This window comes from Scophthalmus maximus, chromosome 10 (assembly GCF_022379125.1).
Source record: "Scophthalmus maximus strain ysfricsl-2021 chromosome 10, ASM2237912v1, whole genome shotgun sequence".
Classification (NCBI taxonomy): Eukaryota; Metazoa; Chordata; class Actinopteri; order Pleuronectiformes; family Scophthalmidae; genus Scophthalmus; species Scophthalmus maximus.
Genome location: NC_061524.1, coordinates 23,987,809 through 24,004,184, shown reverse-complemented (window position 1 = coordinate 24,004,184; position 16,376 = coordinate 23,987,809). Strand labels below are relative to the sequence as shown.

Genomic DNA, 16,376 nt, shown 5'->3' with positions numbered 1-16,376 from the left:
AGTTTTTTTACTATATTTTGCTTTGTGAATTTCGATTATTTGATGATTATTGCTGATATTGATTCTTGTATTGTATCGATGTGTTTATTTATAATTTCGATACTTGCAAACAGTGTCTCTAAATCCGGGCATACACTGGGCGATTTTAAGAAATGCTGTTGTTCAACTCCAACTCACACTGTCCGAGTAAATCGTCACCGATGTGAAAGCATAAGCTGTGCTCACACTGTACGATCCGACCGTCAGCCACGACCTGCGGACAGCTCCTCTGAGGCAGAGAAGTTTGTGTTTCCAATAGAAGGAACACTGAAAAGACAGAAACATGCGTAATCTGTGAGCCGAGTTGCACTACATGTCCAGTATTGCAAACAATAACCGTTCAGCAGCGAAGGGACACTCCACCTGTAGTGGTTTACGCTCCGACATACTGACTATGTATTATATTTAATATACTATTTATTTCTTATACTCAAAGTCAAATTGACCATGCTGCCACTTCACACAGGTGCAGTCAGGAAAAAAAGTAACAGCGTTAGAGGAATCGACTCGTGGCACCGCTTCAACTGTGCAAGAGGCTGAAGTCGGTCGACCCAAATTTCTAAAATGTCAGAAATTTATCGGAACGTCCAAAGGCCGGTGGGGAGCAATTAATCGCTGCTCGCTCCCCCCTGTACACTGCACGGCAAACGACGCAGCTGAAAATCGCCCGACTCTAAAAAGAGTTGTACGACTCTTAACTCGCACAGTGTCCGGCTTAAGCCCGTCTCTTTGAATTAACATTGTCTGCAGTAGCTGCCTTGTTCGATGTCTGCAATTTAGGTCCTGTGAACTGTGACTGTGGTGAAAACAGGCCAACCAGTTGCTCATTCCCAACTGATTGGCGACCAGCTGAAAATGCAGTCAAATTCATGCAGGTGTAAAAGTCAACCTTCACTGCCTTATCTATTAATGTATGTATGTGTTACTATCTAATCTGCTGATAATTTCATAGATAAGGCTGTTTGGGGCTGCAGCTCCCTTTTCCACCCCTACCTCCCTCTCATGTGCAGAGCTTCGTGTATTGTTGATTTTACTAAGATGAGATCCATTGGTCTTGTATTGGTTTGTACTACCACATATGTGAAAAAGTTGTTCATGGGTGCAGAGGCAGCTGCGTGATGTCTGTTAAATTGCCTCAAGTGAGTCAGCATTGGTTGTGGCTAGAGCACAAGTTTGGGAATTAAAAAAATGGGGGATGTTATTAAGTTAGTGATAAAGAAGTGAGCTCACAGATCTCTGTAGCCTGCTCATCACCTATGCTTGAGGATACTGGCTTGAGGTTACATTTACCATCATTAGCATAATGCACCCAAAACCTTAACTGAACTGGCAATCAAGTAACATTGTGGTTAATGTAGATGCAAGGTGTAAGCTCTTTTACAACATGTGAGTCCAACAAAGTCCAACAGTTGTCCAACAGATCAGGAGTCAAGTCTAAAGTGTTATTTGACTGGAATACAGGGATTAGTTCTCATAATCAAAATCTCATTGCTGCTAATTTTCACCCACAACTATCTCACAGAACAGAGACTTTTCTACCCTTAACTGTAGGACTATTTCTGACTTAAACCTGGAACATGTTCACTCTCAAGTTCTTTGTCCTTCTTCAGATATTTACATTTTTTCAAGGGCACACCAGTGTTCACTCTTTAGCCCTTTAACCCTGCTGCATAAATTGTCATTAGGAAGATTGCCCCTTGCCTGTTCCAACGGCATGTGATTTTCAGATGGATTTCTGTTAGCAGATGTGTGACTTGCAATAGAAGAGCACTGACATCCGCCTGTCCACCCTGGTGCAACAATGCAACCCCTTTTATAACTTTTATACAGAACAGTGATCTGGAATAAACAGGCTGTGTACAAGGATCTTCTGTTTCACTTGTCCCTGGTCTCCGCATTTGTCCCAAACTGGTTAGTCCTGTATTCTTACATCAACGAGGTTCTGCAAAATGCTTCCAAAGTTATAGAGCATTTTGGAGAAAGATTTGTTTTCATTAGCCCATACCACCTTAATGTGGATGGAAAGGCAAAATGTAGACACGCTTGAACTTGTGAAATAGTATTGAGGGATGTTTGTAAAATAATTACATACTAAAGTCTCAAGTGTATAACCATGACAGTAGTATCAAGTGTATTTTGTTTACTGTGAAGCTTCTGACCATTATGTGCTTTGACCAAGGACGAAGTGGAACTGCTATTGCATGTTAGGACTAGCAAGACTTCTAATTCATTATCCATATTGCATTCACCATTGGTAGTTGTGACATGAACAATTAGACCCAATCAACATGCAAGCGTGGGTGTCCGTGTCGTTGTTTCCAAAAGTGTCTGCCCATCCATACTCAACACAAACTAAAACAGGGCCAGTAGTGTTTCCTAAAGTCACCCTTTTAAGGGATGTGTTTTGCTTTGGCCTGAGATTTCTCCCCACCTTCAATTCCTTTTTCAGACCACCTGTCCCCTTTATCCAAAATATGTATGTGTAGGTAAAGGTAAAGGTGTCTTGAATATAAATGCTGAATATTCGAAGCATCTGCATGGGTGACATGCAATGAATGGCTGTACAGATAATGGCTCATTCCTTCTGTAGGGGTATTATGTGTATGATTGCAACGACTGTTGTAGACCTAACCCATCGCATTTGATCTGAGGATAGACTTTTTAGTATAAGAAGCCTCAGGCATTACTTTTAAGAAGCACTCCTTCGTTACCCGTCTGTCTCTCAAACACACACACATGTATTTTTTTCTCCTCAAACGAAGGACCTCTCTTCAAAGGTTCAAAGTTACAGAGCGTCAGAGTTTCAAATTGCACATGAAACCTGTAAACCTTCTGACAGGCTATTTGTTATTTCTGCTAGATAGAGTCTTTTAATAAACATGGTAACTGAGTCAGGCTGCTGGCTTTGGCGTAATTGCTGGGGTGATGCAAGACTAACAAACACCATGTTTTTGTGTGTTATTAAGTGTTCTTCCAGGAAAAAAAGGGTCTTCACTACTGTGACTGAGGCTACGTCCAAACTAATACTTACAGGCTTTCGCTCCTCCAAGGAACATTGCCATCCCTGCAGAGAAAACAATAACAGTCCAGTTGATTTTTATTTGTGGTTCCCAGCTGGCGGCACGAGTTACCAAATGCTATCAGTGCAGGGGCGTCCTGCTCTATCTTCATAAACCTCTTGAGGACTCATGTTTTCCGAGAGCACCTCCTCTCCTAACACCTCTTGCACTCTTAACATTCCTAACCAACACATACTGTGCCCTTTCTGTGCACTTCTTTGCCTGATCTCCTACACTTGGTCTTATTGAACAGATGTAGCACTTTGTACTAACTGCAAGGTGTACGTCTCTACTGCAGAAGCCTTAAGTGATGTCCCTCAGTTGTAAATTGCTTTGGATTAAAGTGGCTGCCAAATGACAAAATCTAAATGAATGTGGCATTTTATGATCAGAACATAGCTGCACAAACGCTGCATGCAAAGACATAAAGGCAAGGCAGATGCAGTCAGTTTTCCTATGGAAAAGCTTCATAAGACATAAGATGTGTGTGAAGATTTGGTGAAGCGGAACCCAAATGCAGACAAAAAATCATATTTAAACAAATTGGCAGACAAAACAAACTTGGTGTCAATGAAGGAAATATCCAAAATCAAAGCGAGTAACCCACAGGGAGAAACACTGGGAACCAAAACCACAGGTAAAAACAGAACAGAAGCGCAGAGACTAACCCTGCGTTGCAATATACATTGGGACTCTGAAGTTGGGTTCATCATTCCAGTATAATCTCAGAACTCAGACTATGCATAAAATGCATAAAACACAAGGATAACAAAAGGTAACTTTTGGAAGATTGCGTTGAGTTCTGTGCCTGGGTGTGCCCCCTTGTATAAGCTACAGTTCTGTAAGCAGCTATGACGCAGCACAGGGATTTGGTAAACAACTGTAACTTTTGCTTGTAAGCACGAGTCCTCTGGTTCTAGTGAAATTAAGCAATTTTAATAGGGGAGTTCAGAAAATTGTGCCTTCACAGTCGTGTCACTTCTACTCTGTTGAATGAATTTGCTCATTACATACAAACAAACACACAAATGCATGTAGATCCCACAGCGTGGTTGGAAAATAAGCAATAGGATAATATTTATTGAAATAACATTATCATGAATGAATAATGCAAGTTAAACTCAGTTAAGTGAATTAATTCTCACCTGGCAACTCCATGTCCATTGTACTTAACAATTCATGTTTGAAAAAAAATCATGCTGACCTGAATTTTTGATCAGCTTTCTGATGCAAAAGAAGTCTTTTCGTAAGTGTTTATTGTTGGTTTTGGTTTCTTCATGGAATCTGTTGACACTAAGAAAAATATATAATATCACCAGACATAAGGTATTTATATGCGTGGAGGCATTGTTTTCGTTCAATTAATTCACACAGCAATATATATTTTCTTCAACTGTTGTTTTTATTATGTGTGATTCACACAGAAGGCAAATATTATGCAATGACTAAAGCAAAATTAAAGCATTTTATTTTGGAAAGAGGTTGAATTTCAACCAATCAATGTACACTATTGTTGTTTAGCCTTTGCAGCAACTTACCTGAGATGGACTGCCAGACGCCGCTCCAATGGGATCCGGATATGGATCATCTGCCTCTTCAGATGTTGGTGTGTATCCTCAGCAGGACCTCAAACTGTCCCAGCTGTGGTAGTTTCAAATCTCTCTCTTTCTCTTACTGGATGATAGTTAAGTCATACTTAAGTCATACACCCTTTTTTCTGAAAAATAACTGTCAGTATATGAATTGTTTTATTCATCACACATACATTTCGACTGTGCTGATGGTTACGAAGTCTGTTTTGGTGGTAGATTTTCACTTCAAGCGTGAAATACACATGTAAGATGCAACTGAGACAGTAGACCCACTGAAGAATGGTTAAAATGGTAGGTTATACAGCAAGTAAATAATACATTATTGATTGTCCAAGGAGATGCTTTTTTTCATTTTAACTCCCCTGGCAGGTCAGAGCTCAGGTTTAGCTACAGAATATTAGTGGAGTGAACATATTCACTGCTCTCCTGAAGGACACAGGGGACCTCACCAAATCAAAGCGTGAACCTTAAACAATAGATCAAAACCTCAAATTGGTGATACAGGTACACATACAGTGTGTACATGTGATGTAGTTGACTGTGCTGCTTCATTGTTGTGCAGCACCAATGATGACTGGCCTGCAAAGATTTCATCATTTACCCACAGCACGGATCGATCAATTTTGATTCAAGGTTTTATTGCTTTTATATATCAAGGTTATATTTTTACATATGTGTTGTGATCTCAGAGGCAGGGAAAGGGAGCTGCAGCTTAGCTCGACTGTAAAAAGGCAGATCTTATTTCTCCCCTGTGATCCAATGACAGGTTTCCTGATGCACGGGGTTCATAGGCTTAATCTGCACTCCCTAGTCACATATCAAGCTGCAGCGGGTGGAAGCGAAATAAAAACACCACTCCACCGACTTCACATTTGGCTACAAGTCTGATATTCAAGCAAGTATGTCATGAACGGCACAGGATCTGTTGAATCCCTGTTCTCTGCAGAGACATTTTAGAAACATGGAGGCTCAAATGGGACTGACTTGTCAGCCCATGCCACCTCTATAGCTGCTGTTGTCCCAGCATAAAGCATGTACAGTATTTCCACCATTTTCAAAGGGTGTCTATAACTTAAGTTAGTAGACAGGTTTTGTCATTATGCTTTCAGAATACAGAGAGTATTGTAAGTCCCAGGGAAACATTTCCTCTCAACCTGTCACCATGAATGACTGCTGTCATCTTAAGCCAGCGTGACCTCTCTTCTAGCTGCATCTGTAGAATCCACTGACCTCTTATTTCTCATTCTCTCTATGCAAAACCCCCCGGAGGCAAAGGCCTTGATCAAAATGTGAATGAACAATTGATGCGTAGCCGTTGACTTGAGGGTGAGCAACGAGCCTCCTCTCCTCTCACCCCAGCAACTCAAGTTACTTTGATCTCATTGCTGTTATGTGGTATTACTCTATTGATTTTAACCCCCAATCATGTTTATTTCAAGGACCTTATTATTGCACAAGTATGGCAAACACACACTAAAACTCGCTCAGTAGGGTTGATATTGGAATAGCATTTTGAAAATTTATTTGAAATAAATTTTCTCTTTTCCTCGTTATGTCTTTCTCCCACTTCCTTGCGGGTTGACATCAGCTGGAGCTGCAAGTCTGAGCTGGCTCTGGGTTCCTTCCCGGAGGAAGACGTCCTGGATGGGGATGAAGATGACACCCCTGACATCCTCATATCAGAGGACAAAGAGAAGAATGACTTTTTCTGCAAGCATGGGACTGCAAAGCACTGTCCTGCCGCCTTTCTGGAGGAAGGACATAGGAAGAATACATTAGTTTCTCCCCTCCTCAAGTGTTTGGGAATTTTCGGTCCAGATTGTGGATGTTCCCAGCTTGTGTCGCCTTATGGAGCCAGAAGCACATATTGCTTGGTAAAGATGCCCTGTACTGTAGATTGCATTAAGACAGATAGACCAGGAGCCACTCTGTCTCTCTCTGTTTCTGAGTGGGCCAATACACTGACCATTCTATGATCTGTTTAACGAGCCAGAAATCTCCTCAATATTGACCTTCGTGGACTTCCCTGACAGACGTCACCCGAATATTGCACCACTTCTACCAGTAGTAGATCATCAGCCGCTAAGCTCTCTAAGACTTTCCTAACGTCACGTTCTCTCCCTGCACGCTCTAGTCTTTTCTCTCTAGTCTTTGAGCCATCATCCAACTGCCTGCCTCTGCTCAATATTTGCAGATTTCCAATAAACCTGTTCTTTCTTTCATCCCTATGTGTCTGCACTGCTTGGTCCAAACTACAAAAAACTGAATAATCTGGCCAAAAACTGTTATAATGACCGTCGTTCAAACAGTCTGGAGCATCAGCAAGCTCTGCCCACACCCCACAGATATTACATACCTGGGATTCACCACAACTTAGTTACAACTGAAAGAAAGTACAACCAAGTCCAGTTGCTCCTTATTCAACACCTTCGTGGATGAGTCTTTAGCTACGCTTCCTGACATATATGCCCCTCCTCCTCGCAAATCGGTGCTGGAGTCTTTATTGTAGATACGTTTCTACATTGACTTCCAAGGACTCAATGAAATCAATATTAAGGATAAAAACCCTCTTCCCCTCATCGACCCAGCTGTAGTCCATGTCCCCAGACACCATGGTCTCTGTGTCATCTTGCTCTGTATGTACTCGCGAAAAGGCTATGCACCAAGCACCAGCGGGCCTACTACGTTTACTTACATCCAGTAACTGGTGAGAAGATGTATGTGATGGTGGACAATGGCATGGAATATGTTGCAGGCTTACAGTCCAGTAACCAGCACCACTGGCCAAATCAACTGCACATAAATTGTTCATCTAAATAATGTCCAAGCAAAAGATGGACTGCACGCTGCCAACAAGGTAACATACAAGCATGTGCATTTTGATTCCCAGAAGATGGAGGTCTTGCTGGCCATGCTGCAATTAGTGAATCCTTTATATTTTAGAAATTAGGATCATCATTCAGAATCAGAATAAAACTTGGATTATAAAAATCCTTATAAAAACTGTTATGAAATAACAATAATACAATTTTCAGTAACTGAATAGAAAAATGTGCAAAGAGTATAAGGTAATGTGCAATGCTCCCTGGGGTTGAGAGAGTAGAGTTCTGTTCACACCTACCAACTCCAAAGGTAAAATACAAAAAGACCTCAATGTGCGTGGTCAGTCGGGATAGGAGAAAGATGGGAATGCCTTTGCTCCGAGATGATGCCATCTTGGATGTTATGTAGGGATATAAAACAGCAAATCACCAATGGAAACTGGTCCAATAATCAATTCTGTGTTCCGGCACGTTCCTGTTAGCATAAATGCCCTCACTTTTTGGCACATTCAGCACATGTCAAGTCTGAAAAACAGAACAAAAGAAACACCAACAGAAAAACATATGACAGCAGTCGTAAAACTATCTAAAAATCACACACCGAGGTGGTTTTATGCTGCCTTTGTTTGGTTCAGTGTCAATGAGCAAAGGCAGAATAATGGATGGTCTTTTTAATGGCACTGTAGCAGGATCTTTGTGTAAAAGTGTGGTTTACATGCACTTGAATAAAAAAATCTTTACCAACGGGGATGTCATGAGGAGTGGCTTCTTGTGTTTCAGCCGTACGTGTTTTCCTAAAGCAATTTGGGTTTTAAGAATAACTACTACAACTTTCTGTTATTTGCCCTTAGTATCTTTGACTTAACTGCATTACAAGCCAGCAGAGCAAAGGTTCTTTTCCCTAAGCCTTCAATTGGTCAATGCTCTACCCTGTCACTGTGTGATGTTTTGTCACTTCTCATAGACATTTGTGGAAAAGTCTATTTCCAACTTTCAATTAACAAACTGACTTGGTGCTCTCTTGAGGTATCTTGGTTTGCTATGATTCTATTGACAGAACATTTTCCTTTGAAGGTACCTGTCTGTCATGGGCTGATGATTCCTGTACAGCTACAGTTTCAAAAGAAAGATGCTCTTTAAGCCAGGATCACTTGGTGCTCCTTCAATTCAACCTGCGCTTCAAATTGGGACTTCAGAACTGTTGAAATTGCCTTTTTAAAAACAGCATATATCTGTTCAGTGCAGGGGTCTGCAACCTTTACTGTCAAAAGAGCCATTTTTGGCCCTTCTCCCACCAAATAAAATTCATCTGGAGCCACGGAACATATTTGACCCTTAAAATTAAGATAACAGAGTGTATACAGTTTTATATCTGTTATACTATGTATGAAATAACTAATGATTGTTGCTTTTATGAATCTATAGAACAACAACAAAAAAAACTCCTTCCCTTATTCTTGGAAAATGAATAAAGGACTTTTTATTTTTTGGATTTATCCATGGTTAGCTTACTAGGGGTCGGAAACTCAAGATTAGCCACCTGCAGGCGGTAGGTGGAAGCGGCAGGCTGTAGTCATGATGACAATGTAGGATGTGACGCATATTGTTGTTGAAGAAATATTAAAAGACACTTTTTATTTTATTTCAGTGTCACAGTATCACCTCTATCTCCAAACTGCATATTCCCTTTGAAAGGAAAAATAAAAATAGCGTTTATTTATTTCCATATATATGTATATATATATATATACAAGTTACAGGGAGCCACTGCAGAGAGGCTGAAGAGCCACATGCGGCTCAAGAGCCACAGGTTGCATACCCCTGATAGAGTGTTTGTGTGTGTGTGTGTGTGTGTGTGTGTGTGTGTGAGTGTGTGAAAACAAAGGAGGGCTTATGATTCCCTCTGAAGGTACAGTGAAGGTTGTGAGATCAGTTGAGCAGTTTATTCGCCAGGGCAAGCTGTCAAAGTGTCCTGGATCAATCAGTTTGTCAGGGCTGAGATTGGTTTCAGAGGATGTGTTTTTCTCAGGTAGCACATGCAGGAAACACAGTTCTGAATTGACAACCCTCATTTCTCTTGTCATTAGAGGTGTCTGTTTTCCACTAACTAAGAATGCACCAGTGGCAAACTAAACTTAAATTACAGAGTGGCAACTCGTGGAAAAAGCTGTGCAAAACAGTTCTGATACTTTGACTATTGCATAAACTATTTACTATTATTATTATTATATTATTATTATTATATTATACTATAAAAACTATATATATTTATTATTATTATATTGTTATTTAGCTATGGTAAATGGACTGTATTAATATTTCTCTTTTCTATTGACCACTCAAACACTTTACAGCAAAAGTCACATTCACCCATCCAAACACACAAATTCATTCAGCTGCTATTTACCACACTTTCTGTCACATTCATACACATTCATCCACTGTCAGAAGAGACGCCAGAGGCAATTTACGGTTAAGTGTCTTGCCAAAGGACACATCGGCATGACCTACAGGTTGGTGGATGACCAACTCTACCTCCTGTGCCACAGCCACACTTTTTATTTACAATTATTATTGTATTATATTCAATACTAGATGCCTTTTACTATGATTAGTCTATTATTAATTTATACCATTCACTACTTCCTCATTTATTTACAATTTGTATGTATTATTGGCCATTATATACTATACTATTAATTCAATGATGTTATTATTTATTGTTATTATAGTACTATTCTATTTTACCATTCATTACTCACGTATTATTATTATATACTAATTTATAATACTGCGATAGGCTGGCGACCTGTCCAGGGTGTACACCGCCTCTCATCCACTGTTAGCTGGGATTGGCTCCAGCCCCCCCGTGACCCTTAAATGGATAAAGCGGTAGACGATGGATGGACTAATTTATAATATACTCATAATATTGTAATATAGCTGTACTATAATGTATATTGTTGTAGCACAACTACATCTCACTTGACACTTTATTACAGTATTCTATACTATTCATATTGTACTTTATTTTTCACATCTCATGTAAATATGTTAAACTGTAGTCCTTCATCTTTTCACTGCTATAAAAAATATTAAAAGGTATTTGATTTGTGTTTGCAGATTTTGCTACTTTTTTATCATCTATCAGATTAAAAGAGGAATTGTAACTACTAATAAAGTGCATCAGTTAGCTCTTTAGCTAGCAAGTGTGCCAATCATCTCTTATGAACAACGTCAAATAGCTATCTTTGAAACACCACGGAACTATGATGAAAAAAATTCTGAGTCACATCCAATAACTACCCAAATTTATCTGTCAGATCATTAAGTATTTTTGTTTTTTGCCAACGTCCCAAATTACATTTGTTTATACCCTGTGTGGCGCCATGACACTCACTAACTAATCTTTATGATCTGCTGCTGCTTTACAAGCATGGCAGATGTGCTGCCACAGTGTCATCTACTGAATAGTATCGGAGTGTATAACATAATGACTTTTGTTCATTAGGATTTTTTTAGGGTTGAAGACATGAAATGAAGGGGGCCTAAAAGGGGCCTAAAATTGCCACTGGACAGCCCTTTTATTCTCATCTTAGCACATGTTAGCTAAGATATCAAACTAAGATATATGCTAATCACTACACCTGCTAAATATCACCATATTGGCTTCAACATCGTGGTCTTGTTAGCATGCCAACAATAGCATTTCAAGCACTACTGTGGCTCACAGTTAGCATGGCTGTTAGCTTGACTGTAGTAACCAAGTGCATTGCTGCGAATATGAACTAATAACTTACTCAAAAGTTGTTTAGACAAAATAAATAATGGTAATAATCTACAGCATGGCAGCAACACGGTATTACACTTCCTGATAAACTGCAAATTTTCATGAACCAGTACAATATGTAGTGATGTAAGTACGTTTAAAGGAACTACATGGGTAGTTAGGGAATCATGGGGACTTAAAATAAATTATATCTGTTTTGTTTTTTTAACCAAAAAGGTACCTGTTCTATACAGGGTTCTGTATCACAAACGAAGGTATTGAAAGATAAATTGTATGAGGTATTTTGGCGTGGAAGACATCTTGTTCAGGCACTCATGCTCTGGTCACATATCGACAAGCCTCTTCTCCAACTCAGCTGTCCACCTCACTTGTGCTGTAGCTTGTTTCATGGTCGTATTTCAAAAGGTCATCAAATGTTGATCATCTGACGGTGTTTCTAGCGACGTACGTTTTTCAACACTGTGCTTGACCACTGTGTCTCTAATTGGTTCCGCTCAGACGACACTGACATAATCATCCAAATTTTACATCCTAAATATCAAACATGTTTGATAATTATTGGGGTGGCCTCGACGATTTTGCTGGCATTTCAGAAGTTTAGGAATAGCTTTGTTAACCTCTCACGCTACCAGAAAATCTGTGCCGAACATCCTGTAGGTAGCAAGCAAGGTTCCAGATCAGATTTCTCCTCTGATTCTTGGGGGGCTGAATCGACATGGGCCCAAAATTCCTGTAGTCTGAGCCCAGTTTAAGATTAATATGTTCATATTTATAAGATTAAAAAAATTTTCACTACAAAAGATGGGTCTGCAGATGTAATTGTTCAAGTACTAACAGTGGGTAATGTTGTGGAGATTATGTGCTGTATTTCACCAACATAACACAAAACATTTGTATGTGAGTGTACAAATGTGCAAAGACAGGTGTTTTAATGAGGATATGGACATCCATATGGTTATCTGCATGTGTCTTCATTTATTTGTGTTTGAGTGTGTGCATTTGCCTGAAGAGTTGACTCTAGCAGAACAATTACCAGCCCTCTGCGTAACCCCAGAGCCATGAAATCCCATTTTATGAGCATATATCAGGGGCTGGGGGGGGGGGGGGGTTGGTTGAGGTGTTGGTGGTCAGGGTGTGTTGTGGCCTGAAGTCTTATCGAGAAAGTCAGAGTGAGTAGCTGTCTTCTCTGAGGATGGAGACAGTAATAGGTTGTGCAGAATATGCATGAGTTCTTTCTTAATCTGTCGTGTCCTTTGGCAGCAAGGTGAGGCCGTGCTTATCTCCTACATGTTCTGTCTGCTGCCCACAAGACACCTGGTCCAAATTTGTTAGTGCTAGGGCGGCCTTGACAAGGAAAGTCAGATTTTAAACAGATGTAGTGCCAAACATATGGTGTGACAGCACTGTGTTTTCATTTCTGTAGGGTTTTTTTAATTAGCCAGGCAGAGCAAAATCTCCCTCTGAAAAACTATAAATGCAGTACACATTATATCCATCTGCGGTGAATAGACTTATCTTATCGAGTTATAAGTCTTGTAAATGCAGAAACCTTGGATTTCAAATCTCTTTAAAACTTTACAGAATGTTATAATCTGCTTAGTGATTTCCCTCCCATCATAACTTGGTACGAAACTTCAAGTCAGAAGGATCTCCAGGTTAATGTCTCAACACTGTAATTTCTGGAGGTTTATGAATTCTTAGATACTGAAATAAATTATTTAATGTATCCAAATCAAGATAAATCATGAAGTAAAACTAAAGAAGCTTGTAAATGTTTATTGGTCAGTAATGGGAATGTTGTAAAGAAAGCATCTGTCAGGGGTAATGTGTTTCTACTTAGCCTCTTGCTGATGTCACTAAGGCATGGTGCTTGTAATTCCAAAATGTCCCTTTTAAAAATACCTCACGTAATGGTCAAGTTTTCCTTAAACATTTTGCTGGAATTATCTGAGTATAATTGACCCCTCTGGTTAGGGCTGGTCTGTTAGACACCAGCCCTTGGGGTCTTTACTTTACTCTCTTCATCCAAAAGCTCTAAAAACACCAAACACGCTTGGCTGCACTGAATGATCCCTGCTAAAGGAAAAATCAATGAGCTTTGTCTCATTTGTCACTTCTTCTCGTTCCTCCTCACACACCCACTACAGCCTTCTCCCCGTTTACCTCAACTAATAGAGTGATGATTTGGAAAGTATTATGAGGCTCAAAATCAGGTCAGTGAGCTCCACATGACTGTGTGGCAAGCTCACTGATGGATGTCCCGGTTCTGATTGCCTGAGCTCAGTGCCATGTGAAGAATTTCTTAGCTCTGGCCCTTAAGAATCGGAGAGACTGATGCTGAGATCAGAGTATCTGGCTACTGTAGGGGATCAGCAGCTGGATAATGAAAGTCCCCAGCAGACAGGCACACAGGCGTTCATGCCCTGAGAAAGCACTGGCTGCCAGAAAGATACACAGACACACACACACACACAAACACACACACACAATCACACAAGTGTTCCATGACTGATCAGCTTTTCTCTCCCAATTGCCAGGTCTGAAAGTGGCGGTGGGAGTTTGTCCTGTGCTGGAGGAGAGAGTGAAATAGGAGAGATTGAGAAAGAGTAATTTCACTGCAGGTTTATCAAACACCTCCAGAGTCAATCGTTGGGTCTCACCAGCCTCATCACTGCGTGGAGAAACTGCTCTCATCTTCTTTCTAATGGGCTGCTGGATTGCATGTGCTTTGGCTACCATAATACATAACATTTGCCATGCATGCTGTTATCTTAATACTGGTGTATTTTACTATAAAATACATTTAAAACATAGACTACTGAATTTATATATCTTCGTCATGTGTAGGTAAGCACTGGTACTCATCATGCATTTGTCAAGGCAGAGGTTACTTGGCATTTTAGTCACGCAGAAAAATATTATTTGAACTCATTGCCCAGTTAATCAGTGCAAAAAGGGGACGTTTTCTATTCGATATGATCTCAATGTGCTTGAAACTGCTCTAATTTCACACAAATTTAAAATCTACACGAAAACTGACTATAGTTTTTTCTTACTTCGCACTGCTGCATTAAAGCCACAGATAGTGCAAAGGCATATTCTCCTTAATTAAATATCACACTTTTCATGTAAATTCAAATGCAGTGATCATGCTAAGTGCTTTAGTGCCATCCACTCTGTGATTTTGTCCTGTCCACCTCACATTAGCTCAGCAGAGTGGATGTTAGCCGGCAGAACACAGTACATGAGGTCTTTTTTAGTCAGCTCATTAGCATTATATCCCGTTTGAAGGCAAACACACTCCGTCCCACCCACACACTAACACGCAAACACACAAAGCACTCCATGCCACACCTACAATTGCAATAAATCAAACAATTACAGAAAATGAACTTGCAGTCTTGTTAGCTATCTGTACCTTTGGACCTCTCCAAACTTGTTCTTTCCAGAAAGATTTAATAACTGTACTTGCAGCAGGGTAGTGACTGACAGGAGTAGGACCAATTTCTTTGCAGACAAAGAACCACAATCTGGGTTTGTTCTACCTGTGAATCATTAAGCGCACTGATTCACAGCAGGTCTCTATCAACCCATGGTCCAAATTTACTTACGTTTATTCAAACGTTTGCCGTAAGAATTTTTATCTTTCTGTTTCCAAGTTTTAACTGCTAATTTTAGGGTGATTGTCAGCTTTCAGATTTAGTTATTTGGCAACCTACCGCCTGCTTTTTCTTCGAGAACAGACAGACATTGAGGTACAGACCTGTGTAAGGTTCAGTGCAAGTCCATCAAAAAGAAAAGACATTGGAACAACTTCGCTCCAGCAGACCATACATTATTCAACAGCTTTTCTCTAGTCAGTTTGCTTTTATTGGGTTGCTTTGACTCTTTGCCTGCTCACAAAATACATACTGTATTTATCTAAAAAGCAAGCATTAGATAATGGGTAATATCTTGAGTAGTCTATGCAGTTAAACGTTACCATGCAGAACACAAAGATGCTGCATACATAATACAAAATCCCGACTAGCCTTTACAATCTATCCATCCTTTTCACAGTGTTTATGCAGGGCAAGGTAACAGTAGCATGCTGATGTGAAAGTCTAGACATCCCTCTTTCCAGCAACACCTTTCATCTCCTCCTCCTCTCCATCTGTTTTTTTTCAGGTGTAGGAACAGCAGCTCCAATCCAGGCTTCCTCCAGTTGCCGTAGCTACCCTTTCTTTTAAAGGTGAGCCCAGCCATCCTACAGGAATTACTGATTTTAGCCACTTGAATCCACAATATTTCTTTAATTTGGTCACTATTCTGACTGAATGACTCCTAAATCGATTTACCTTCCGACTCAGCTCCCTCTTCATTACTATGACCTAGTACAATGACCAAATTCTTGCTGATGCTGCACCAAACTAACCTCACGCATCATTTTATCCACATTCATGTACAGGCCCCTTAGATGCGTATTCAAACTCCTTTGCCTCGGCCAGAAACTCACTCCCAACAAGGTGGGAGGAATCCATCGTTTTCTGACAGACGACCATGGCTTCTAAATTAGAGGCGCTGACTGTCATTCAGACCTCTTCACGAAGCTGCAAACTGAAGCTGAAGCCCACGATCTGACGAACGCCATCTGCATTCTCAAGCTCGACTGAACCCATCCTGTCCTTGAAGATCACAAACAGGATCACACACAGGATCAAAGACTAGGGGCAATCCTGGCAGTGGCCAGTGCCAACTGAAAACATTCTTGAATTCCTACTGATACACTTATACAGACACAAATTTCACTCTGATTATGTAAGGGCCAAATGGATAGTAGCATTATTAGCATAGTACCCCACCGCCCCTCACACCAGACACACAACCAGACAAAGGTTTAATCTTTCTCAAATCAAATGTAGATTGGATACGCTGTAGCAATATCCAGTTTAACACACATAGGCAACATTTTAAAGATAAAAACAATACCAAAATATACAACTTGCATGTTCGATCTTAAAGGTAACATTTTGAGGGAGGAAGAGAAATAACTTTGTTTTGTTTGGTGGCTTGAAATTCAATACTGAGGTAATTT

The 16,376-nt window shown here is 40.2% G+C and overlaps 1 long non-coding RNA gene across 1 annotated transcript; it reads right to left on the bottom strand.

Annotated features, from left to right (window-relative positions):
* Nucleotides 1-15,149: 15,149 nt before the first annotated feature.
* LOC118283821 lies at nucleotides 15,150-15,919 on the bottom strand. Its single transcript, XR_004784675.2, has 2 exons — nucleotides 15,640-15,919; nucleotides 15,150-15,548 (listed from the first exon to the last, which is right to left on the bottom strand). It is a non-coding gene; the product is annotated as an uncharacterized LOC118283821 (long non-coding RNA).
* Between the last annotated feature and the right edge of the window lie 457 nt (nucleotides 15,920-16,376).